We start from the raw sequence: 26,712 nt of genomic DNA, 5'->3' as shown, positions 1-26,712 counted from the left end.
TTATGCTAATCAATACATTTGGCTTTTAAGTAATCTTTCCTCTACCTTCAGTTAAAGAGATAATGATTGAGCGTAATTAAAAATCAGATGGATTTGGGTAAATGTTTTATCTTTTAGTTCTCATGCTTTGAGATAGTCAGGCAAAGTTATGAAAGTAAAAAATCCATATTTGGCTGCTTGTCCTGATTGTCCAACTGTAGTAGGGCAAGCTCATTTTACTTGCTTGCCAATTTCATGTCTATTGTATCCAAAATACCCAAAGATGAACTCATATTTTATTGTTGTCAAAAACTCAAGTACTACACAAGCTGGTTCAAAGCCTGATTTACATTTTTGGTGAATCTGATCTGCCTGGAAATTGAATTTCTAAAAAAGTAAAATGCTGGAAATATTCAAAAGGTCAGGCAGAGAAATGTATGTGTGGTGCACTGTTAGACAGAATCAGACACACACACGGTAAAGACTGTACAACAGGCTTTAATCCACAAAGACTTCCACAGAGCCAGGCTGGCTGTGGCTGCAGCAACTCAGTGTGAGGCCTTGGGAGACCGGCACAGGCTTATATCCCAGAGGGTGATTGACACCCAACCGGGTGGGGCTTGATCCATTCAGGCTGACTGATTGACAGTCGGCCAGGTGTTGTCCTGTCCCCTTACACTCCTGAAGGTACAGAGGTTGCCCCCTGCAGTAGGCCAGTGGTGTACCACCACAGTATGTAACATGTCAGATCATTCACTTAAACTGACAATTGGTCAATGAGTTGAAATATCTCTCTCTTTCCACTAATCCAGTCTGACCTGTTGAATATGTTCACTATTTTCTGATTTATTCTTAAAGTTATCACATTCCAGAGCATTTTAATTTGTCATCACAGAGTATTGTCTCAATATCCAACTTAATTTATCTGTGATAAATGCACATCTGTTATTTCCGTGCTCTTCTTGATGACCATGTGACATTCCATCGGATCTTTTGCTGGACTGTTCTTGAGGATTCATTCTTGTAGCTGAAATCTAAAGATATTATTTACAATTATTTGATAAAACCATTGTTAACATGCCATAAAACGAACATGAAATATCTCCCACCCATTGATGAAAACAAAAGGAGGGTACAGTAGATACTGTACCTAGAAATTTCAGTCCACACTGGAAATCTGGAGCACAGTGCCACAGCCCTTTAAGTTGTTGATCTAATGTAACAAAATTCACTTGCCTCAGAGGCTACATCTGTGGAGAGTGATCAGGCAGCTGCATGGAGCTGTGATAGAAGGAACCAGCTAGCTGTCTAATTGGAGATTTTGGGCCTGAGTCAAACCAGAAATGAATACAAATGTAATATATTCCAGGATAAATTGATTTTCAGTATCCTAAAGACATGAAGATTAAGTAATGCTATCAAATCCATTTCTTTTGGAAAGTATTCCTAATTCATGGCCTAAAACGCTTTTCTGCCAATGTATTTCTATCATGCCATGAATTGGATTTGTTATTAATTTTTTTCATTTTTAATTTTTGAAAACATTTTTAAATTTAAAAATACAGCATGGTAACAGGCTCCTGTTGTGGCCGCCCAAATATTGCAATTAACCTACAGCACTGGTATATTTTGAAGTGTGGGAGGAAACCAGATCACCCCTGTTGAAATCCCATGCAGACATGGGGAGAAGATACAGACTCCTTACAGAGAGTGCTGGATTTGAGCCCGGATCGCTAACCGCTATGCTAACTATGCCATCCCTTTGGACCCTGCTTTGATAATCTAAACTTGATTCCCCAGTATGCCTTCTGATAGAATGAAGCTTATAATAATTACCTACATTCAAAACCCATTCTTCTGTTAAACATATTAGCCCCTTTCACACTGCCAAGTACATTTGGAATGAACCGGATAATTTAGCGGGTCCGTACCCAGTAATCGCTTGGTGGGAAGCATCCCAACTGGGCAGGGTGAGTTAAAATCAAGCGGTCTCTGACTTTTGGTGGATCAGAGCCCAGCCGAGTTAACTCGTTAATCACTCTGTGGCGGTGTGAATGGTTTACTTGAATTACCTGGTACCACTTGTGACATTCGTGCTTGCATGCTTGGGTCAGTCTGGTAGTATTATAAGTAATCTTGAGATGATTCAAAACTCAGGTACATGCTGACAGCCCTGCAGGCCATGTTCTGACAACCCTGCTGACTGCACAGCTATATTTCTCAGCATGTCCTGCAGGGCTGTCAGACCGTGGCCGGCGGGGCTGTCAATGCTTGGCTGGTGGAGCTGTCAGCACATACCTATGTTTTAAATCATCTCAAAATTACTTATAATGCCTAAACAATTTAACAATATATAAATAGTTCTTACACTCTATTGTTTAGGGAATAATGACAACCTGGTCTGTGGGTTTGTCCTAAGTTTGAACAGTCTGAAGCCCACTGTGGTAGATTTTCCCAAGGTATTTTATACATTGAGCATGTATGTCTTGTTAAATTGTGCATGTTTTTTTTCCCACAACCTTTTATACATTGAGTGCATATGTGCTTTATTTCTGCTATGATTTCACTGCCCATATGATGTCACCACTGGGGTTGGGGCCACCCTTGGATCCACAAGATCCAGATGAACCACGTAAATCATGATCCAGTGTGAATGGGTTACCAGGTACTGCATGCCTGGGGTAAGTTTACCCACTTCCTTGGAGGGTTAGCAGTCTGAAAGGAGTTTAGTTTTTACAGACACATCACCTGCAGATTTTGGATGCAGTGTACACCCATAACACCAGTATAGTCCTAAATAGATTGTTAAAGAATTGAGTTTGATTCATTATACTTGTTCCGATTTGCATTTTTGGGTGAATCTGAAAAGCCAGAGTTTTGATGACATAATTAACTTACCAAGAATATCCAAGAATAACTTATCAAGAACTTACTAGGAAAACTTTAAAAAAAGACATGAGGTTGCTTTGGCAGACAATGTGAAGAAAAATCCTTTGGGTTTCTCCAGGTATATTAAGAGCAAAAGGACAGTAAGGGGAAAAATTATTACCCTGCAAGATCAGAGTGGTTGGCTTTGTATGGTGCCAAAAGATATGGGGAAGATCTTAATTTATTTTTCTCTTCATCAGTATTCCCTCAGGAAACAGGCTGAGAATTGTGGGAAGTCAGGAAAACAAGCAGTGAGGTCATGGAACCTATACAGATTAAAGAGAAGGAAGTTCTTGCTGTAAAGTAAATAAGGGTGGATAAATCCCCAGGGCCTGACAAGATATTCCCTAGGATATTCATGGAGACTAGTGTAAAATTTTCAGGGGCTCTGGCAAAAGTATTTAAAATGTCCTTTGCCACGGGTGTGGTGCCGGAGGATTGGAGGTTAGCTCATGATTTTCTGTTGTTTAAAAACAAGGCCTATCATCAAAAGACCAAAAGGAATGGGGAATTATCTCACCAACATTTTATATACAAAATAAGATACAAAACTTATTATTGCTATTAAATTTTGATGTTTCAGATGATTAACCACCTTTGGGTAAAATTAGAACTGAATTTTTCAAAAAATGTGGCTGTGTTGGTAGTTTTAGGATCTTTCTTCCCCTTTACCTTTTTGAAATTTACAAACAATCCAATAATGAGACATAGACTGAGAATATGGGCACAATTTAGGAAAGTTTTTGGCTGTCTTAATGTATCCCTGGCTAGCCCTATTATAAAGAATCAACTTTTTAAGCATTCTATCTTGGATTCATGTTTTGGGGAATGGGTTGGATTGGGAATAAAAAGTTTTAAGGATCTAAATATTCAAGGCAATTTTGCTTCATTTGAACAATTAAAAGTTAAATTGAACCTTCTTAATAGGCATTTTTCAGATATCTACAAATTAGGCATTTGTTTAGTCTAAATCAACAGTTTTCAAACTGCCCCCCCACCCCTCCCCAACTCACATTCCACCTTAAATAATCCCTCACAGAGCATTTATGACATTTATATTTTAGTTTCTTACTTTTCTTATGTTTTCTTATATTTTTAAATCATTTTTGGGGGGGTTAGTTTAGTGGGGAAAAGGGTAGGGGTTAAGGATTTACAACATGTAATAGATTTACTGTTAATATTTGATTGTTATAATTTTTACTTGGATATTATCACATGTATATATAAAAAAGGATATTGGGAACAATTCTTTAAAACTCTATCACAGATTCTTAAGATTACATTAGAACCGTGTCCTTTTATTGCTTTTTTTTTGGTTACTCTCTAGAAGAGAGGATTTCTTTGAATTGAACTCATAAAAGAATAGTAGCATTTACTTCATTGATGGCCAGACGAGCAATTTTGATAAGATGGAAAGACAGCTTAGAACCAACTCATATCAATGGTTACAGGATGTTATGACTTGCTTGAGTTTAGAGAAAAAAAAATAGTTATAATGTTAAAGAGATTAACATTGAATTTGACAAGATATGGAGCCCATTCAAGGATTATTATCATAATTTGATTACTTAGGCAGGGAGGTTCTGGGGTGTTTTCTATCTAATGTCCGAGAGCCGAAACTCAATTATTTCCAATTTCTTTGTTGGTGACCGTGTTTAGTGGGAGGGGTTAGATTATTATGGGGTTTTTTCCTTCATTTTTTTCTTTTATCTTTTGTTCTTATTTTGTTTTTTTTTCTACAACTAGAAGAGATTGGTCTATTTAGATAATCACAACGTATATCTCAATATTAGAATACGAGGTGAAATTCTCAAGGATTTTTCACTTTTTTCAAGAATTACATAAAACAATGTATAATTATATATGATTCATATTCTGTATTGCATTATATCAAAGCTATATAATTAATTAATATCAAAACAATTTTTCCCTCTATCAAATTAATAAAGAGGGTTATAATATTATTCTCAACCATCAGGGTCATCACCATCAACACTGCTTTGAAAGCCTACCTCTGCCACAATTAATAAAAAAAAATATTTTGTCAATTGACCACACAACAGAAATTTAGACTTTGAGAATGAAAGGTCAAATTCATCGGTTCAATAATTTTTCAGCTACTGAAAATCATGGTGAGAAAATGCTTTGGCTCAGATTGCAGAAACAAACAATGTTTTGCATTACCAATGCAGTATCAACTTTTATTAAGAGTACATGATCCTTTATCCGGAACCCTTGGGGGACAGTGTGTTCTGAATTTCAGATTTTTTCAGATTTTGGAAAGCCCACCTGAATTGCCGCAGTATCCATCCCACCCCTTCCAGTCGCCCAGCCCGCCTGCCCAAACCATGGTCCTTTGGCCGCCTCCCCAAATGCTGGTCCCTCGGCTGCCTCCTCCAAACGCCGGTCCCTTGGCCACCTCCCCAAACACTTGTCCCTCAGCCGCCTGGATGTCTGCCCCAACCGCTGGTCCCTCGGCCGCCTCCCCCGATCGCGGACCCTCAGCCGCCTCCCCAAATGCTGGTCCCTCGGCCACCTTCCCCAAACACTGGTCCCTCAGCCACCCAGACGTTTCCCCCGACTGTCGGTCCCTCAGATGTCTCCCCCGACCACGGTCCCTCAGCTGCTCGAACATCTCCCCCTACCGTGGTCCCTCGGTCACCTAGACGTCTTCCCCAACCGCGGTCCCTCAGCCACCCAGACGTCTCCCCCAAACACCAGTCCCTCGACTGCCCGGATGTTTCCCCCAACCGCCGGTCCCTCAGCTGTCTCCCCCAACCGCAGTCCCTCGGCCGCCCGGACGTCTACCCCGACAGCGGTCCTTCAGCCACTCGGCAGTCTCCCCCTTTCTCCAACTGCTGGTCCCCACATGCCGGATTTTGGAGCTTTCCAGATTTTAGATGTCCAGATAAAGGATCATGTACCTGTATTGCTCTGTACAGTTTATATGCTAAAATGACTGTCTAATGCATGAATATCTTCTTTCACAGATAGATAGTTCTGAAGCTAAATTTATTATTTTTGTTAGAGTTGGTGATAAATTTGTGTGAGTGTAAATCTAGACTTGAGTTCCTCACCTCCCAAGTTGATTTCTTGGGTTATGATGTGTAAGATTATTAGCATAAGACTACAAGGGCATTGGACTTAATTATGCTGGGTTTAGCTTGTATGTGCTGTGGCCAAGCAAGCTGGGACGTGGCAGCGAGGTCATTGGGTCGTACGCTTTATATCGGAGTGACCTTCTCCTATGCAGGTTGCTTAACCAGGCTGAAGAGGCCTGCCTCCCCTTTTAGGTCGAACCATTTCTGGAGATCTACGACCGCTGTCCCCGGTTATGGAGTGGTGCGCCTTGGAATTGGCCTGCGTGCGTTTACTCCTGCTGCGGCTGAGTAAAGGGGATGCAGCATTGGTTGAGGATCAGAAAGAAAAGATGCCGCTTTAGTTGCCCATTCAGAGCCAGCTCTCCAGCGCATGAAGTCCTGTTTAGCGGAAACTGCCAAAATGTTTGGCCTGGAAGTCAGCCTGAAGAAAACTGAGGTCCTCCATCAGCCAGCTCCCCACCATGACCACCAGCCCCCCAACATCTCCATCGGGCACACAGAACTGAAAACGGTCAACCAGTTTACCTACCTCAGCTGCACTATTTCATCTGATGCAAGGATCGACAAAGAGATAGACAACAGACTCGCCAAGGCAAATAGCGCCTTTGGAAGACTACACAAAAGAGTCTGGAAAAACAACCACCTGAAGAAACACACAAAGATCAGCGTGTATAGAACCGTTGTTATACCTAAGCTCCTGTTCAGCTCCGAATCATGGGTCCTCTACCGGCATCACCTACGGCTCCTAGATAGCTTCCATCATCGCTGTCTCTGCTCCATCCTCAACATTCATTGGAATGACTTCATCACCAACATCGAAGTACTCGAGCTGGCAGAGTCCGCAAGCATCGAATCCATGCTGCTGAAGACCCAACTGCGCTGGGTGGGTCACGTCTCCAGAATGGAGGACCATCGCCTTCCCAAGATCGTAATATATGGCGAGCTCTTCACTGGATTCCAAGACAGAGGTGCACCAAAGAAGAGGTACAAGGACTGCTTAAAGAAATCTCTTGGTGCCTGCCACATTGACCACCGCCAGTGGGCTGATATCGCCTCCAACCGTGCATCTTGGCACCTTACAGTTCGGCGGGCAGCAACCTCCTTTGAAGAAGACCACAGAGCCCACCTCACTGACAAAAGACAAAGGAGGAAAAACCCAACACTCAACCCCAACCAACCAATTTTCCCTTGCAACCGCTGCAACTGTGCCTGCCTGTCCCGCATCGGACTTGTCAGTCACCAACAAGCCTGCAGCAGACGTGGACATACCTCTCCATAAATTTTCGTCCACGAAGCCAAGCCAAAGAAAGAAGAAGAGCTTGTATGGTTCAGAGCATCAACTAATTACAAATGCAGAAGGACACCTGAGCTGATCTTCCCTACAGAAAAATGGTCTAATGAGATGGACTAAGCCATGAGACTTCAACCAGAAAATCCTATGGCCTTAACACTGGAACATCCCACAGTCCTTACAACATGACACAGTTTTTGAGCTATTTTAAAGTGCCTTTGATAATGAGAAACATTAAAAGTTGTTTACATTAGTTTAAATGAAGAAATAAATACCAATGAAGGGATCATTTAATTTCGTTTGATTTAGACCTACAACACCTATATATTTTAAAGGGTGGGAGGAAACCAGAGCACATGGAGGAAACACATGCAGACATGGGGAGAATGTGCAAGCTCCTTCCAGACAGCGCCAGATTCGAACCCAAATCCCTGGTGTTTTAATAGCATTGCACGAAATGCTATGCTAACTGTGCCTCTAAGATAAACTTTAAAATGGATTAAATACAAGTTAAAATATTAAAATATATTGAGACATTCAAGTAAAATTAATAAATCAGTGCAATCTATTCAAAAGAAATTGTCCAAATAACAGGAACAAGCCATCTGATGGGTTGTTACACACATTTAGTGCTTAGTTTCCCTGTACTTCATTTGGGGGGAAAAAAATTGAGGGTCTTTCCATGTGTTTTGCAAGTAAAAATGACCTTGTGCTTGGTATTCCTAATGATTGGATGGAGGAGCAGCCTCTGTCATTGGCTTGTATATCCTTCAAATGGATTTGGAGGATTTTGTTGAGATAATGTCAATTATGGTTCTTCAGTGCTTTGAGAAAAATGCCATATCGCTTGCCCACTCTTCTGTTAGGTCACAAGAACACTTTGTTCATTGATTACAGCTCAGCATTCAACACCATCAAAACATGACCATATTAATTAATTTGGGACTCTATTCATTGCTTTTCATTAGATCTTGACTTTTTCACTGGTAGACCCTGATCCATGGGCATTGAAAATTTCACCTCTTCTTTGCTTACCATCAATACAGGCGCTCCTCAAGGCTGAGAGCTTAACCCTCTGCTTTATTCCCTGTACAGACAAGTTCAGCTCAAATCTAATCTATAAATTTGCAGATGACACCACCATTGTTAGCCAAATAATTAGAAATTATGAATCAGAATAGCAGATGAAATTGAAAATCTGATTAGGTAGTGCCAGAATATCCTTGCTCTCAATGTCACAAAGACTAATTTATTGTTGATTTTAGGAAGGGGGTGGGGGAAAGTGACCATGCACCTGTCTGGTAGAGAGGTGAAGAGGTTAATATTGATGGGATGGAGAGGGTTATTATCTCTTTTTAATTTAATTTAATGTATACATTGGTGGTTTATTTTTATGAAGAACCTGTTTAGCTGCAGCAAGTACAAATTTTAGTGCATTTGTACATAGTAGACTCACATACTCATTATCATTACAGTTTTCATTCCTGAAACATTCAGGTGGACAAGGATGATTTCAGTTAGAAATGCAAAAATAATTTTCATCCATCTTTGTGATGAAATAGAACAAATACCATTTCCAAAAAATACATAAATTAGATCATATATTTAAGTTACAAAGGTGTAAATTTGTAATATGCATACCTGTGAGTTAGGATTTTCTGCTTTGAAATACAATCCATTTTTACCAGTATTTTCTGTAGAATTGTCCCTGAAAGTCATTATAGCAACAACATGCACAAAAAAAAAATCTGGTTGTGGAAAGACATTTTTGACCATAGGTTTAAAATTAGACACAGACACAAACTATTTGCTGAGGTGATATTAGATATTAAAAGTGTTTAATTTTGGAAAAGGGACCAGCTACTAGTTGAAACAAACCATGGAGTTTATATGAATCATAAGAGATGTTTAAATAAATTGTCATCGCCTTTTTCTCAGAGAGGGGGAATCTAATACTATGGCGGGGAGGAGCGGGAATTCTAGATTTAAGATAAAAGGAGAAAATATTAAAATGGATTTGAAGAGGTACATTCTTCACAAGCATTAGAGGGCATATGAAATGAACTGCCAGAGGAAATGGGAGAAGTGAGGATAATTGTAACTTTTAAAGATATTATGACAGGGACATGGCTAAGAAAGGTTTATGAGGGATATGGGCCCAATCCAGACATAAGGGAATAGTCGGCATGGACAAATTGAGTTGAAGGGCTTGTTCCTGTGCTGTAAAACTATTAGTTTTCCACATTATTCACAAACCACTTATATCCATTGTCAATGTCCCTATAGGAATATAAACTTCTATCAGATATTCACTTCTATCTGAATAGACCTTGACATTGAAACTTTCCTGGAATTAAAATTTGAAGGAAAGTTCTGTCCACATGCAGCTTCAACCTACATTTTGAATTAAAATTAATTGAAGAAAGATTTTTTTTGCAGTGTCACCAAGTTCCACAAATTGTTCCTCCTATCTTTGGTTTCATTAATGCATAATTATTTGAAAGGCAGCAGTTCATACTGAACCAAACTAATTGGATTGTACATTTGAGAATGTAGAAAATTCATCCAACTCACTTCCACACCTGAAACGTTATAAATCACATCCTTTTAGACTGTTTTGGAGTTTGACCATTCTATGAGAAAATAAGATATAAAGTATTAAATATTTTTCTGTGTCATCATTAGTATAATGTACAAAGTGCTCACAGATTTTCAGTCAGGGTTTTAAGGCCTACAAAATGGACAAGTAACAAAATCTTTCCAATAATACAGCTTTGCAATATTTTGTATAGATTATCTGGATTACAAAGTCACATTAATTGCTCCACGAGAACAGAATTCTCTGCTCCTTTGATAATGATAATGAACATCGCCAGTTAGGTGATGAAGGGGGTCCCCCATTGCTTAAATTCTCCAGACCATAGCTAGTAAATTTACATCAAAATTTGGTGAGAAACTGAACTGCTCTTCACTGGATCCTTGACTTTTTCACTGGTAGACCCTGATCCATGTGCATTTCAGAACCAGGATCAGAATCAACATTTATTGTCACAAATTTTGTTGTTTTGAAGTGAAATCACAGTGTAAACATTCAGATGAAACACCTTACAAAATTAATAAAAAGTAGTGCAAGGAAAAGACCAAGTCAGGTAGTGTCCATGGTTCATTGTTCATTCGGGAATCTGATGGCAGAGGGGAACATTCTTGTGCCACAGAATGTTCATCTTCAAGCTCCCGTACCTTTATCCCGATGGTAAGAGTGAGAGGAAGGTATGGCCTGGGTGGTGTGGGGTTCTTAAGGATAAGGCTGCTTTCTTGCAGATGTCCTCGATGGAGTGAAGACTGGTGCCCGTAATATTGCAAGCTACGTTAACAACCCTCTGGAGATTTTTTTTTACTTAGCATAGCAATACTTTAAAAGGGCCTTTACTAAGTGATTGGTTATACCAATTTAGCATACCTGGACTACCAAGATATCAATTGATAATGGTTATAAAAAGGCTTACCAGTGACAGCCTGTTAGATTTTGTTATTCAAAGTTAATTCTTTTATGTTTAAAAGGAAAAGCCTATGCCAAGACTCAAATCAAAGGATTGCATATACTTTAGAATTCAGCAAAGATAAAATATAAAAATAAATTCTTGAGAAATATGTATTCAAATTGGATGATTTAAAAAAAAATTTGCAAGTAGTTAAAAAAAAACTATTGAAGGAAAATTTGGCAGACAGTTTCAAAATAGTGTTCATACAACTGCAGATACTAAGGGAATCAAGGGATGTGGGGAAAATGCAGGTACAAGATTAGCAGAGAAGGTTTGAAAGGCTAGATCATCTGTTCTTTATTCTTGAATTCTTCACTTTGTAGCTACTTGTAACAGTCTATGGATAGGCACCAATCCTCCTTGTGATCTTTAAATATGCATTTAAAAAAAGAGAGACAGACAGATTGTAAACTCTCAATAAAAGAAATGGACATAATTAACAGAAGATAATAGTATTTAATACTTCCTGCTATTAATGATATTTTATGCATTATTGAATATTAAATTCATTTTCAGAGAAAGACTTTGTGTTATTTTCTACAATATGAACTTCATTATTAACTATTTCCTGATCTATACCTCCATTATGGTAGTGACTTTCTGTGGTCTAATTCAAAACCATTGGTCAATGAATGATTATTAATTCACAACGAAGCAAAATGAAGGATTTAGTGGATGCATAGAATGCAATCCAGAGATGCAAATTTACAAATGCAGTCGTAATAGTAAAGCACTGAATTTAATGGTGATAATGTGAAATGAAATATGCCATCACTGTAATCCTTATTCGGAAGGAAAACTTGCTGTTGATTATTTAATGCTTGACCTATCTTCCACTATATGGAATCATCCCCCTGCAGACAGGGGTAGGAGCAATGATTTCATTTGTGATCAATGGATTCTCTTTGCATTGACTTTGAGTGCATTATACGGTGGGTGATGAATAAAATGGAAATTGCCAGGACTCCGGTCTATTCTGCCTAATTAGAAAAAGCATGAAAACTTCACTAAAATAACCAAAAGTACAATTCCCATTGAGACTAACAGAGCAATAAAGTTCATCTATTTGTATTCATTAAGTGATGGTGATGTAAGTATTGATATAAATCACATTATTTCATTGCCTTCTTTAAATTGATTATTTGTTTCATAGAAACATAGAAGATAGGAGCAGGAGTAGGTCATTCGACCCTTCGAGCCTTGTAGAGCTCGTTGAAAGAACCAAAGACTTGTTGATCCAAACCAAGGCTTTTATTAGCAAAAGACCGGAGCTCTTCACAGGTGGCCGACCAGTCCGGAATGATCCGACCTGGCTAGGGACACAACCCTTTAAGGCCCAGACAATAGGCGTGGCTTAGCTCTCAGCCAATCGCTGTAAGCACAGTCTAGATACAGTAACTATATACACTATGTACATTGGTGATAGATCTGTACTATCACAAGCCTGCTCCGCCATTCAACGAGATCATGGCTGATCAGTACCCCGTCCCCGCCTTCTTTCCGTAACCTTTAATACCCTTATACTGAAGAAATAGATCTAATTCCCTCTTAAATAGATTTAATGAACCTGCCTCTACTGCCCTCTGTGGCAATGAATTCCACATCGGTGATAGATCTGTACAATCACATTCACCCCTTCTTGGAGAATTGACCCTGGGAAAAAAAAAAACGAGGGAGAGAATGAAAGGAAGGGGTAGGTCAAGGACTGTAGCGGTCAGGGGATCAGACCATCCGGCGTGACCGCCGTGGTGCCGGGATTGGGGTCGCTGGAGTGGTGTCGCCAGCGGGCTCGTTGGGTGTGACTGCTCCGTCGCTCAATTCCCCAGTCGTGTTGTCGGCAGGGTGGCCCGGGTCATTGGGGTGCTGTTGGTCCTTCTGTTGCGGCACGGGGCCTGGAGAATAAGGAGTTGGGGAAGGTTGGGTTTGGGGGTTTGCTGGGTCTACCGCGTCCTGAGCTAGGTCCCGCACCGAAACAGTGTCCTCCCGCCCGTCTGGGAACTCAACGTAGGCGTAATGTGGGTTCGCGTGGAGTAGAGTCACTCGGTCGACCAAGGGGTCATTCTTTGAGTGCCGGACGTGGCGTCGCAAAAGGACGGGGCCAGGGACGGTGAGCCATGCTGGTACAGTGGTTGCTGATTCGGATTTCCTCGGGAAAAGGAACATCCTTTCGCGGGGGGTGGGATTTGTTGCAGTACATAGGAGGGAGCGGATGGAGTGTAAGGCACTAGTGAGAACCTCCTGCCAGTGAGAGGTGGGGAGACCTTTAGACCGGAGAGCCAGTGTAACCGCTCTCCATATGGTGGCATTCTCCCTCTCGACCTGGCCGTTACCGCGTGGGTTATAGCTTGTGGTCCTGCTTGAAGCAATACCACACTCCAGAAGGTACTGTCGCAGCTCTGCACTCATGAATGAGGACCCCCTATCACTGTGGATGGAATTGGGGTACCCGAAGATGGTGAAAATACTGTGAAGGGCCTGTATCACTGAGGTGGCAGTGGTGTCTGGGCAGGCAACAGCGAATGGGAAGCGGGAGTATTCGTCGATGGCTGTAAGGATGTAGGTATTACGGTTGGTCAACGGTAGGGGCCCCTTGAAGTCTACGCTAAGACGCTCGAAGGGGCGGGTGGCTTTGGTAACGTGGGAGTTATCCGGATGGAAGAAGTGGGGCTTGCATTCAGCGACACCGAACAGGCTCGGGTCATGGAGCGGATCTCCTCGACTGTGTAGGGTAAGTTGCGTGCCTTGACAAAGTGAGCAAACCTAGTGACCCCTGGATGACAGAGGGCCTCATGGAGTTTCCGTAGTCTGTCCATCTGTATGCTGGCGCACGTCCCCCTGGAGAGCGCGTCAGGCGGGTCGTTGAGCTTACCAGGCCGGTACAGGATGTCATAGTTAAAGGTGGAGAGTTCGATTCTCCATCTGGCGATTTTGTCGTTTTTTATCTTACCACGCTGGGTGTTGCTGAACATGAAGGAGACCGCACGTTGATCAGTCAACAGTGTAAAGTGCCTCCCAGCGAGGTAATGTCTCCAACGACGCACCGCTTCAACTATGGCCTGGACCTCCTTCTCGATCGAGGAGTGTCTACTCTCCGGACCCTGGAGGGTTCTGGAGAAGAAGGCTACAGGCCGACCGGCCTGGTTCAAGGTGGCTGCCAGGGCGAAGTCGGATGCATCGCTCTCGACTTGAAACGGGACAGACTCATCGATCGCGTGCAGCGTCGCAGCAGCGATGTCGGATTTGATTCGATCGAAAGCCGCTGTGGCTTCGGTCGAGAGGGGAAAAGAGGTGGTCTTGATAAGAGGACGCGCCTTGTCGGCGTAGTGTGGAACCCATTGGGCGTAATACAAGAAAAGGCCCAGGCAACGTTTGAGAGCTTTCTGGGTATGTGGGGGGGGGGGGGGGGGTAAGTCCATTAGGGGACGCATGCGGTCAGGATCTGGCATGACTATCCCGTTCTCCACCACACAACCTAGAATAGCGAGTCGTGTGGTCCGGAAGACACACTTGTCCAAATTGTAAGTCAGGTTCAGTCCGACCTGGCTAGGGACACAACCCTTTAAGGCCCAGACAATAGGTGTGGCTTAGCTCTCAGCCAATTGCTGTAAGCATAGTCTAGATACAGTAACTATATACACTATGTACATTGGTGATAGATCTGTACTATCACAAGCCTGCTCCGCCATTCAACGAGATCATGGCTGATCAGTACCCCGTCCCCGCCTTCTCTCCGTAACCTTTAATACCCTTATACTGAAGAAATAGATCTAATTCCCTCTTAAATAGATTTAATGAACCTGCCTCCACTGCCCTCTGTGGCAATGAATTCCACAGATTCACCATCCTCTGGGTATAGAAATTCCTCCTCATCTCGGTCCTAAATGGTTTGCCTATTATCCTCAAACCATGGCCCCGGGTTCTGGATTTTCCCATCATTGGAAACATCCCATCTGCATCCATTCTGTCCAGTCATGCCAGAATTTTATATGTCTCTATGAGATCCCCTCTCAATCTTCTAAACTCCAGGGAGTAAAATCCCAATTTGGCAATCTTTCCTCATAAGTCATTCCTGCCATTCCAGGTATCAGCCTGGTGAATCGCCTCTGCACTCCCTCCATTGCAAGAACATCCTTCCTTAGATAAGGTGACCAAAACTGCACACAATACTCCAGGTGGGGTCTCACCAAGGTCCTGTACAGCTGCAGTAAGGTATCCTTGTTCCTATACTCAAACCCTCTTGATATGAAGGCCAACATACCATTTGCCTTTTTAACTGCCTGCTGTACCTGCATGCTCGCCTTCAGAGACTGATGTACAAGTACCCCTAGGTCTCTCTGCACTTTCAAACAATTGATTAAACTCAAATCTTCAAGAGCAGATTGGATTATAACCACCCACATATACTGCATGTGATAAAGTTAAAATGAGGGGAACAATGATGAAAACAATTGTTTTAATTTATAATTATCACCCAAGTGGTGAATGGGTCGTGTTAAATTTGTCCACAGTGGGATACAGCAAAGACAAAATAGAAATCCCTATTCGTGATCATTCTGTGAAAACATTAAGGAAAAGGTGATAAAGGGATTGATTTTTTTTTAAATGAGAAGGGAGAGCACAAGTGTGGCAGTGAGGAACTTAAAAACAGACTAATAACTTAAATTTAAAAAAGCAGAAACTGTTCCCATATGTACTATAAGAATCTTACAGAGCTAGAAAAAATATTAACAAGGAAGAAAATGGTGGAGAAATTATACAAATAAATTTGATTTATCTTCAAGAAAGAAAATGCAGAAGACATATTGGAAGCCCAAAGAAGACAACTGCACTTCAGTACATGAGAACCTCAAAGCAATCATTAATAACATTCTGTCTTGGAGAAATTAATGGAATTGAAAGTAAATAAATACTCAAGATTTCATGTCATGCATCCTGGAATTTTAAAGGAAGTTCCAATAAAGATAAATGAATGGTTTCAAGTTCAAGTTTAAATTCAAGTTCATTATCACCCGAATTTACAGCATTCTCCGGTCTTTGGTGCAAACACACAATCAGACCTAACACATATACGGTCAAGAGATACATAGGTGGGTCAAATATACATATATAAAAATAAATAAATATTACTTAATAAATAGTAGAGTCTCAAAGGGTTAGTATGAGCAGTTCATTCAATTGTTCAGCTGTTTCTCGGCCTGGTGGTTCTGACTCTGATATTCCTGTATCTCTTTTATGATGGGAGTAGCTGAAAGATGCCGTGTGCAGGTCGTGGTCCTCAAATATTTTGTGCGCCCTCTTCAAACAATGATCCCAGCAGATCACAACGATGGAGAGTGAGGGGGGGGGGGGTGTAAGGGAGACCCCAGTGACATTCTCTGCTGCTCTTATGATCCTTGGATTGACCTCTGATCCAATGCTCTATAGCAGTAGTTTTCAAACTTTTTCTTTCCACTAACATACCACCTTAAGTAATCCCAATGCCATTGGTGCTCTGTGATTAATAAGGGATTACTTAAGGTGATATGTGAGTGGGGAAAAAAAGGCTGAGAACCACTGCTCTAGACCCAATTGTTACTGAAATATTTTGCTTGAAGAAAATTTTCATTGTCTCATTTCCTTTAGATTATAAACTCTGCCGATAACAAGTTAATTAGATACGATTAAAACAGTGGTTTTTAAACTTTTTCTTTCCACTCACATACCACCTTAAGCAATGCCTTACTAATCACAGAGCACCTATGACATACGGATTACTTAAGATAATATGTGAGTGGAATGAATAAGTTTGAACACCGCAGGTCTACAGCAACCGCACCACACTGTGATGCAGCCAGACAAGATGCACTCAATTGAAAGTTGACAGGATGATGGCCAGTAGCCCTGTTGGCCTTAGTCTTCTCAGGAAGATGTTGCATCTTCCTGACAAGTGAAGTGATGTTGTGGATAGGTCACTTGTTAACTGGACTCTGAGGAACATTTTGATCTCTGCTCTTTCCACTACCTAGTTATTAATGTGCAATGGAGGGTAGTTGTTCCTGGTCCTCCTTAAGTCCACAATCATCTCCTAAATCTTGTCCACGTTGAGATTCAGGTTGCTATTCTTGCACCATATCATGAGATTTTCTACCTCTTCTCTGTAGTGAGACCTCATCGTTGTTGCTGATGAACCCAACTACTGTTGAGTCATCTGCAAACTAGAAGACTTTGTTGTCACTGGATCTGGCATTGCAATCATGGATCAGTGCTCAACAAGATGGTGCTCGATGTTCTGCTGCTAACTTGGACAAACTGTGGTCTTTCCGTTAGGAAGCCCAGAAGTCAGTTAAAGAAAGAGGCACTGAGTCCAAGTGTAGACAACATATCCACCAGCCTCTGGGGAATGATCATATTAATGCTGAGCTGAAGTTGATGAACAAAAGCCTGGCATATGAGGCACCATTCTCCAGGTGGGTCAGGAAACGATTCTGTCTATGAGTAAATTGAAATGCCCCACTCTCTCTGGGAGGTGCATTTTGATGATTTCCATCACCAGATGTTCAAAGCATTTCAAAATGGTGGAGGTCAGTGCCATGGGCCTATTGTCATTGAGGCTTGTTGCTGTCACCCTCTTTGGTACCAGGATAATGGTGCCTGTCTTGAAACCTGTGGGGATGATAGACTGCTGGAGCGACGTGTTGAAAGTTAGTCTGTGAAATCTCTGGTAGGTTCTCTAGTCCCGCTGCCTTGTGTGGGTTCACCTTGGATAGAGTTACAAAGTGAATGACACATTTATGAAGTCTGCTGTCATTTTTGTGAGTACAATGTACAGATGCAATAAAGTCTGACTTGTGACAGCTTCCCAGCTGCATAAAACACACAACAGATTATATACAAGAAGAGGAGAATTATAAACATTCGCATTTGGAACTAAATGGTGGTGGAGAACAGTGGTCAGCAGTGCAGACAGATCAGTGGTGGTTTGAAGCAGTGTATAGAGGTTCAAGAGCCTGTTGGAAAATAAATTGTTCTTAAAACTAGAGGTAGTAGACCTCAACCTTCAGTTGCTTCTGCCTGAAGGTTACAAGAGAAAAGAGCTTACACAGGATGATGGGGATCTTTTATGACATTGGTTGCCTTGTTGAGGCATCTTCAATGGACGGGAGATTAGCAGTGCACTTGATGCCCTCTTCCAAGAGTTCCATAAATTTAAGAATAATCCCCACAGATTGGCAGGCAGCAAATATAGCCTAACTATTTAAAGAGAGAGGGGAGGGTAAAGCAGAGTATATGGGCTTTTCATTATTAAGAAAATCAGAAGAGCATTGGGCATATTCAGCATTTCAGCCTCATTTACCAAAAAGAAATCATGTTTGACAAATCTGTTGTCATTTTTTTAGGTTATAAGTAGCAGAATATACAAAAGCAGGGAAATTAACAATGTACTTAAACTTTCAGAGAATCTTTGAGAAATTGATGATATTTTAACAAAAAGATTGTGAGCTAAGTGATTGTTTCTACTAATTTAACAATATTTCTTGATGAAACTACCCCAAAATAGGCAGAACTGCCAAAATAAATTAAGGCAGAAAATGCTGGAAACACTTAGCAGGCCAAGCAGCATCTGCAGAAAGAGAGAGATCATGTTAAAGTTTCAGATAGGTAATCCTTCACCGGAACAGTTCAAATAAATGATCTTCAACACAAACCATATACTGTAAACTCTCATCTTCTCTCCACAAAGACCTGATTTGCTGCATTTTCTGCTTTTAATTCAGAGTTGCAATGATTCATGCAGGCACATGACATCACATAACAGAATTGTATTGTGGGGCTGCAAGGAACTATTTTGATTTGAATAAAGAACGAACAAGGACGAACAAGGCACGACACTTCTCCTTGTGCAAGTGTATTTTTAAGGAAAAAATACATAACCAATTGGAGACGAGGATAAAAACAAAAACTATTCCACACTCCAAACGTTGAAAGGGAGTTTTTTGATGTCAAAAAAAGAAAATTGGAGCCATGTTGTTCATTCACAGTGGAACCAAGATAAAGATAAGAGAATGAAGAGAAGTTAAAATGGCGGAAGGATGTTTTGGAAAATCAAAAGACTGGTATGATTATGTGGAAAGGTTTGATATGTTCCGTGTTTCCATTATATAAAGGATACAGATGCCTACAGAAAGAAACAAGCACTGTTTCTAAATGAGGTGGGGAGCAGCCTGATGAAATCTCTCTTGGTACTGGCAAGACCAAGTACTAAGACTTATGAAGAAATGTGTGTCATGGTAAGAGAGCATCTTTCTCCAAACTGGTAGTGATCACAGAAATATTTTTAAAAATTATATCAAAGGGCAAAACTAAGTTAAACCGTGAGCCAATACTGGGCTGAATTGCGCAGACTGTCAGAAACATGCACCTTTGGATATTTCTTTGACAAAGCTTTAAGAGATAGGTTGGTAATCAGTTTGGCTGACTGCAACGCCCAACAATGATTGCTGAGCAGAAAAGATTTAGACATTAAGTCTGCGTATGATACAGCATTGAATTTCAAAATGGCCAACCAAAACATGGATATTATATAGTGGGAACAGCATGTGGTGGGAAATGCTTCCTCTGTGGGAGGAGTAACCACAGTCTTGATAACTGTTATTTCAAAAGGGCCAAGTGTCATCTATGCGACAAAGAGGGACACATCAAGTCCAAATGCCCAAGCAAAAGAGAAAATAGAGAAAAGGATGATTGACTAAGGAAGAAAAGTCAGAAGTTGACATACAAAAAAAAGTCATCTGAATTGAGAAACGTCATGGAGAATGAAAAAAATCCTTGCAGTGGGAGCAAGAAGGACTCGGCAATGGAAGTTATGTATATTCATGATATAAGGGAAGCAAATCAAGCTGCGGAAACTACAAGGGTATCTCACTGTTGTCCATCGCAGGCAAGATTTTCTCCCATATCCTCCTGAACAGACTTGTCACTGTCTCAGAAAGGAATCTCCTGGAACTGCATTGTGGCTTCCAGCCAGAACGGAGTACAGTGTGGAACTGCATTGTGGCTTCCAGCCAGAACGGAGTACAGTGTGGAACTGCATTGTGGCTTCCAGCCAGAACGGAGTACAGTGGACAAGATATTTTCCATGAGACAAGCGCAGGAGATGTGCATCGAGGAGAATAAGCTTCTTTACTCTGTCTTCATTGACTTGACAACGGCATTTGACACTGTAAACAGGGAGGCTCCTTGGATCATCCTGAGTCATTATGGATGTCGAAGGAAATTCATAAAAATAATTCAGCTGCTCCATGATGGAATGACGGGACAGGTCTTCTACAGTGGTTAGACATCAGCTGTATTTGCCATTTCTAATGAGGTGAAGCAGGGCTGCCCCAGTCTTGTTCAATCTGCTCTTCACTTGATATTTTCACGAGGTGTCCAAGGTCTGGAGGAGGGAGTGTATATCAGGTACTGATTAGATGGCTCTCTCTTTGACTTTCGCTGCTTGAACACATGGACGAAATGCCTCTACACAGTCGTTCAATAAACCTTTTTTTTGTTGATCACTGTGCACTCTTGGTGCACAAAGATAGTGGTCTACAGTTAGTGCTGAACAAATTCTCAGACACTGCTATGCTCTTTGGCCTGACCATCAACCTGAACAAGACTGAAGTACTCCATCAGTCCGTGCCAAACACTAACACCATAAAACCAAAATTAACTGTTGATGGTAGCCAGCTAACAAATGTAAACAGCTTCAAATACTTGGGCAGCATCATCTTGAGTGATGGGTCTTTGGACAAAGAAATTAACTCCAGGATCAGCAAGGCTGAGTAGCAGAGTCCTCAATCAACACAATGCCCACATTTCCATAAAGCCAGAAGTCTACAGACCTGTGGCCATCCTTTCCCTTCTATATGGATGTGAGACCTGGACTCTGTACAGAAATCACATCAAACAACTGGAGAAATTCTTCACGTGCACCATCCGCTCCATCCTTGGAATCCATTGGCAAGATTGTGTCTCCAACCTGCAGGTCTTGGATCGCATAAAGTCCACTAGCATTGAGTCCTTGATCATCAAAGCCCAAATGTGGTGGGTGGGACATGTCGTCAGAATCCATGACCCACCGTATGCCTTGCCAGCTGCTCTATAGTGAACTGAAGACTGGAAGGAGACCTCAAGGTCATCCACACAAGCACTATAAAAACCCTGCACTGCTGAGGCATCCAGCCAAGAGAACTAGAAACTGCAGCTGCTGACAGGTCCCATTGACAAGCCCTTTGTAATGAAGCCTGCACCAATTTCAAAGACAGGCATTGCTAATAACTGCTGGAAGGCCATGAACAGGTCACAGAGCAGGGGCCACAGTTATTACAACAACAGACTTCCAGTGCCCCCATTGTGCTAGACTTTGCACTTCTAGACTGGGACTGCAGTCACCATGTTCACAGATGATCTGCACAGCAATGTGACTTCTTCGAACCAAAGGACTACCAATATTGGAGAAAATCAATTGTTTAAAAAAAAGATCAGAAATGTGCAGGAATGTAGAGGTGAATAAAGAGTTCAATCATTTGAACTGCTGAAATCATGTGGTAATGTCCTAGTCCACTATAAGCCAGATAAAGAAGTTTCCCTAACTGTTGATGTTTCACTAGTAGGTTTGGGTGCTGGGTTTTTCAGGTCATAGAAAATGGAGAACAACCTGTGGTTTATGCTTCCTACTCTTTGATGGCTTACGCACAACTGGAAAAAGAATTACTTGCCATCATTTTTGGTCTCAAATGATTTTACCTATATGGTGGGAAGTTCACCTTAGTGACAGACAACAAACCACTGAGCTTAATTTTAGGCCCAAAGCTGCAACAAGATTTAAAACATAGACCAGCAAACTAAAACTAAAATGGCCATGCTGATGCATTATCACGCTTACCTCTGCCTGAGACTGAGCAGAGAGAAGGGATGATTAACTGGCTAGTGAAAACAACAGCTATTAATCAGGAACAACCTTATCACTTACCGATTACAGGAAAGACTATCAGCAAAGAGGTACGGAACAAAACTACACTGTCAAAGGTTCTATACTTCACCTTTAATGGGTGCCCCCAGGTCAACACTATTTCTTCCGAACTAAAGGCTTATAAATATCATGGAATCACACACCAACATTACCTAATAAGCCAACCAGATCTCTGGAAATAAGGGGTTACCAAGAAAATAAATAAACATGGATAAAAGGTGTGCTTCTTAAAAAAAATGAGTCCATGTTCATATTCTGTACTGGTGGAAAGCAAAGTATGAAAGCAACACATCGACCAGTTAAAAGCAGTGGATGATCCCGTGTCCATTCCAAAGATGAATGATCTCTAAGACACACACTTTTGGGCAAATTGCTACGGTGATGTTCCTGAGATAACTCCATTACCAGATGTGGAGGCACCCTCATCATGGATTGCTCAGGAGGGCAGTGCAGACCAGATGCAGAACAATGCCGACCAACTGCTGAGCTCACAGCCCCTAGAGCCAACTGATGAGGAGGTATTACCTTCTCCTGAGAAGTTGAATAGTTCCCCTCCAGATTCTTCATCTCCAAGAAGATCCAAAAGGGAAAGGCATCCTCTAATACATCTGAGGGACTATGTTAATACTTGTTGACTTGGTGTTTTTCACATCATTACGTGCACAATAGTAATTGATATGATTAGTTATATTTGTATTCTTTAGTCTTATCGTAGTTTAGTATAATTACAACTTGTGCCATTTTGCGAGACTTTTTTGTGGGAAGGGACAGGGTCGTGGTATACACAGGCACGTGGCGTCACATAGCAGCTTTGTATTTGTGGGGCTAGAAGGAACCATTTGATTTGTATTAAGAATGAAGAAGGCACAAAACGTCTTGTGCAAGTGTATTGTTAAGGAAAGTATACCCAACAGATTCAATTATTCCATTATGATTCAAGAAAAATTGTGCTGCATAAACACAATTTCAGTTGACACTATTGAAGGTCCAAATAATTGGTTTTAAAATATTCTTGCCTCTTTATAATGTTACAAATCTGTAGGTGAAACAGATTTTGCTTCTTGATTAGGTGACCCTGCTGCAGTGCAATAAAGTTTGACAGATTGTAGGGCATCAGAAAACTTCTTGTGTTACCCATTCATACATTAAAGCCAGAATATAATGGGACAAGCATAGCTCGTTTTCATTGTAGCATTTCCCTTGAGAGAACAATATTTTACCAGTTTCAACAAAATACAAGCAATAATATCAAATCCCATTACCAAATGTAATCCGAAGTCATTGAAAATGAAGAATCAGCGACTTTATAATAATGGTAAAGGGAGGGGGCTTCAACTCAAATGTTTATCTTAGAAGATCTGGAAACTTAAGCATAAAATTACTTTCAGTGAGGATTTCAGCCTAGTTTATAACTACATTGGCAATAGACTTGGATCAATGGAATAGGAGAACCAAAATTGGGAAGAAAGCACCTGCTTAAAAAAAAATCTTCAGAAGTGTCTATTAACTTCCATGTCTAGAAATTGATGTTCCCAGAATTTGCAATATTTGGGAATACTGCAGAAGAATAAGAATAATGTTCATAGTGCAGAGCAAAGCACACTTCCTGACCCCCACAGGCTGACAAAAAACTGTTCAGAGTAAATGGTTTTCAAATGTTCTAATGGTAAAGATCTGATTTAGATTATCAAAGCTAATAAAAGATAACTGTGGAAAAGCACACTAACTGATGTATTACCCGGGTAATACACTCTTACTGCTAAAATCAAACAGAGCATCAAGTGAAAAAAAAAATCAGATTGCTTACATTGGATATTTAAAATTAAAAACAGAAAATGCTGGAAATAGGCAACAGTTCCCACAGTATCACTGGAGAGTGAGAGAATATTAATGCTTCAGGTCAATGATTCAGTTCTGGTGAAAGGTCAGTGAGCTGACATGATAATTCTATTCCTTTCTTCACAAATTTCTCCAGCATTTTCTTTGTTATTTCAGGCACGGCATCAATCTGCTGATCCATAGTGACAAGGAACTTTCATAAACTCTCTGCAAGGAATATGCTGGTCATTGTTACCATGGCAATGCATTTTGGTGGACAGAATGAACAGGCTAGAAAACCGTTTCCACCAGATTGTTCTCTCTCACCAAAGGATAATCCAAGGTGGTGCAAAGGACTGGAACATTTTAAGCATTTATTTCATTCAGCGCAAATGGAGGTTCCACAATTGAATTTAAAGAACATTGCACTTTAAACCAGCAACCTCCAGAATTTTCCCAAACTATATTTAATCGGTAGAGGAAAATGTTTAAAATTTAAACAGATTTTTGACATTTTACAAAATATTTCAAATAGCTTTTCTTCTAACTTTGGTGTGAAACAAACTACTGTACATTGAGATAAATATTAAATGATTCCATGGATTACTTTATTTTACTTCATTTATTAAAGATGGATAATTATAGATTGTAGACTAATACACTGATCAATTCAAATATTTATTTTCTGTGGATAAACCCTTTTTCAGCTACTTGGATAAAATTCCATCAATTTACCATGATGGAATACTGTATATAAAATGAAAATAATTGATCTGAATCACGGGCATGTTTGGCAAATGTGTTTGGACAGAAAGCTAAGAAAGATTACTTGTGAAAATTCACAAGAACTGGCCCAGGAGCACTAATTTCTCTCAAACCAAAAACATTGCATATCACTATGAAGGATGAGAAGAGACTAGTCCTGTCTACTTTCCAGATCCATCCCCCTCACCCTTTGGTTCCATCCTCTTACGCCCACATTTCCCCTGGACCCTTTCCCCTCCCTACTTAGTCCATCTGGTCCCATCTGTCTTTCCCGCTTCACCAATAGCTCTCATTATACCACTATTATGACCTCTTTTTTATCAGATTTGAGCATCAGCAGTCTTTGTTCCACCCTGCATGTCTTGTCATCCACCTGACTTCTCTGTTTTCTCTTGCCTCTCTCTCTCTCTCTCTCTCTCTCCTTTTGACTGGCACCTGCCAATCAACTGTCTAAGTCCATCATCCATTACCCCTCCCAGGTTCAACAATCCTCACTGTCCTGTCCAACCCTTCCCCATCCTGTCCACTTTATTCCTGGCATCTCTTCACTGCACTCTGTCTTGCTGATGAATTCTGGCCTGAATATCAGCAATTCTTCATCTCCAACTGATGCTGCTTAACCCATTGTTCCTCCAGCACCATATTCCACCATCTGTGGTCTCTTGTGTGTCCCTTCATTACACTTCTTTCTTTAGCAGTAAATTTAAGATAGATATATGCCCATCAACCTACTTAGCGATCAATCCCATCAGAATCAGAATCTGTTCTTTGCTGTGAGTTGGAATTCCAAAATACCTGTTCCCTGTTCTTGGATGTGAGATGAAACTCCCAAATGTGTACCCATGTGGAAAAAGAATATAAATAGCCTTGACCTCCTCCACTGCCAGGTTGAGGTCAAACACACATTTAAGGATCTACACATCGTATTCCACCTGCATAGCCTAAACTCTAACAACATGAATGCAGAACTTCCAAGTTTCAGGTAGCCCCAAACCTCTATACTGTTACAATCTGTCCTTGATTTGCTTTCACACACCTCTCAGAACCGCCCCCCCCACCCCACCACCATAACAAAATAATGCTTTGTTGAAGCCATGTTTCTCTCTATGCAGCTAAGCATGAGTTTTGCTTTTCCAACAGATGCAGTGCAAATTGTGGACTTAGTAGAATTGGCAATTGTGGTGGTACACCACCGGCCTACTCCAGGGGGAAACCTCTGTACCTGCAGGAATGTAAGGGGGACAGGACTACACCTGGCCGGCTGTCAATCAGTCAACCTGAATAGATCAAGCCCCACCCGTACGGGTGTCAATCACCCTCCGGGATATAGGCCTGGTATATCTTCATTTAACTGTCCCATTTAGGCCTGTATCCTATCACCTCAGGCCATTCCCAGCCCTTCCATCCTTCTATGATTGATAACTCCCTTTTCCACTGCAGTCTCAATAACCATTCCCAACCAGATGTCGACTCTTCATTTCTCAATATGGATGCTGCTGACCTCCTGAGTCCCTCCAGCTTTTCCTTGTTTGCTGAAGATTCCAGCATTTACAATTATTTTTTTATGAATTTCAACCCTCCATCCTCCCTAACCCTCCCCCTTATTACTATCTTTGATAATCTATGAGGTTTAAGTCAAATTCATGACTTTATTCCTCTTTCTTTTCCTGCAAACTTTGGTAATTTCTTTAACAGATGAGAAAGGTTCCAACACATTCTTCAGCATAACGTTAGGAACAAGTCCTTGAGCCCAATAAAGGAAAATTTGCTTGATCTTAATGGGTCATTCCTGATCACATTCCAGGTGTAGAGAGTTTTTCAGAAATTTCTGTTACAGTGAAATTAAAAATCAAAACTGACAAGTGCTGAAAATCTAGGAAACAGAACAGAAAGGCTCAATGACTCAGACTGAATTCGTGGAACATCCAGCAAAGCTCATGACATGATTAAAGGTATCGAAGTCCTTTCTGGGACACATTATTATGGAGAAAATCATGGCACTGCAAATTGTACAAATTTCTCCAAAATATACAGGGATCCACACTGCATGTAGCAAGCACTAATCTATATTAACGAATAATGTGTTCATTAGAAGGTTCACAGTGCATGTATTAAGAGACATTTTGACACAGCTCGTAAAGTCAGTTCAATAGATGTTTAACTCCAGTCTCTTGCTTCACTCAAAAACTAAAGATAACATCAAATGAAGCCTTAAAAATTAAATTAAAGCTCTTGTGTATCAATGGGCCACTGTAATTAGAATAATTTTAATTGAATTAAATATTCCACAGTGCT

This window comes from Narcine bancroftii, chromosome 1 (assembly GCF_036971445.1).
Source record: "Narcine bancroftii isolate sNarBan1 chromosome 1, sNarBan1.hap1, whole genome shotgun sequence".
Lineage (NCBI taxonomy): Eukaryota > Metazoa > Chordata > Chondrichthyes > Torpediniformes > Narcinidae > Narcine > Narcine bancroftii.
This window is presented reverse-complemented; position numbering follows the sequence as displayed.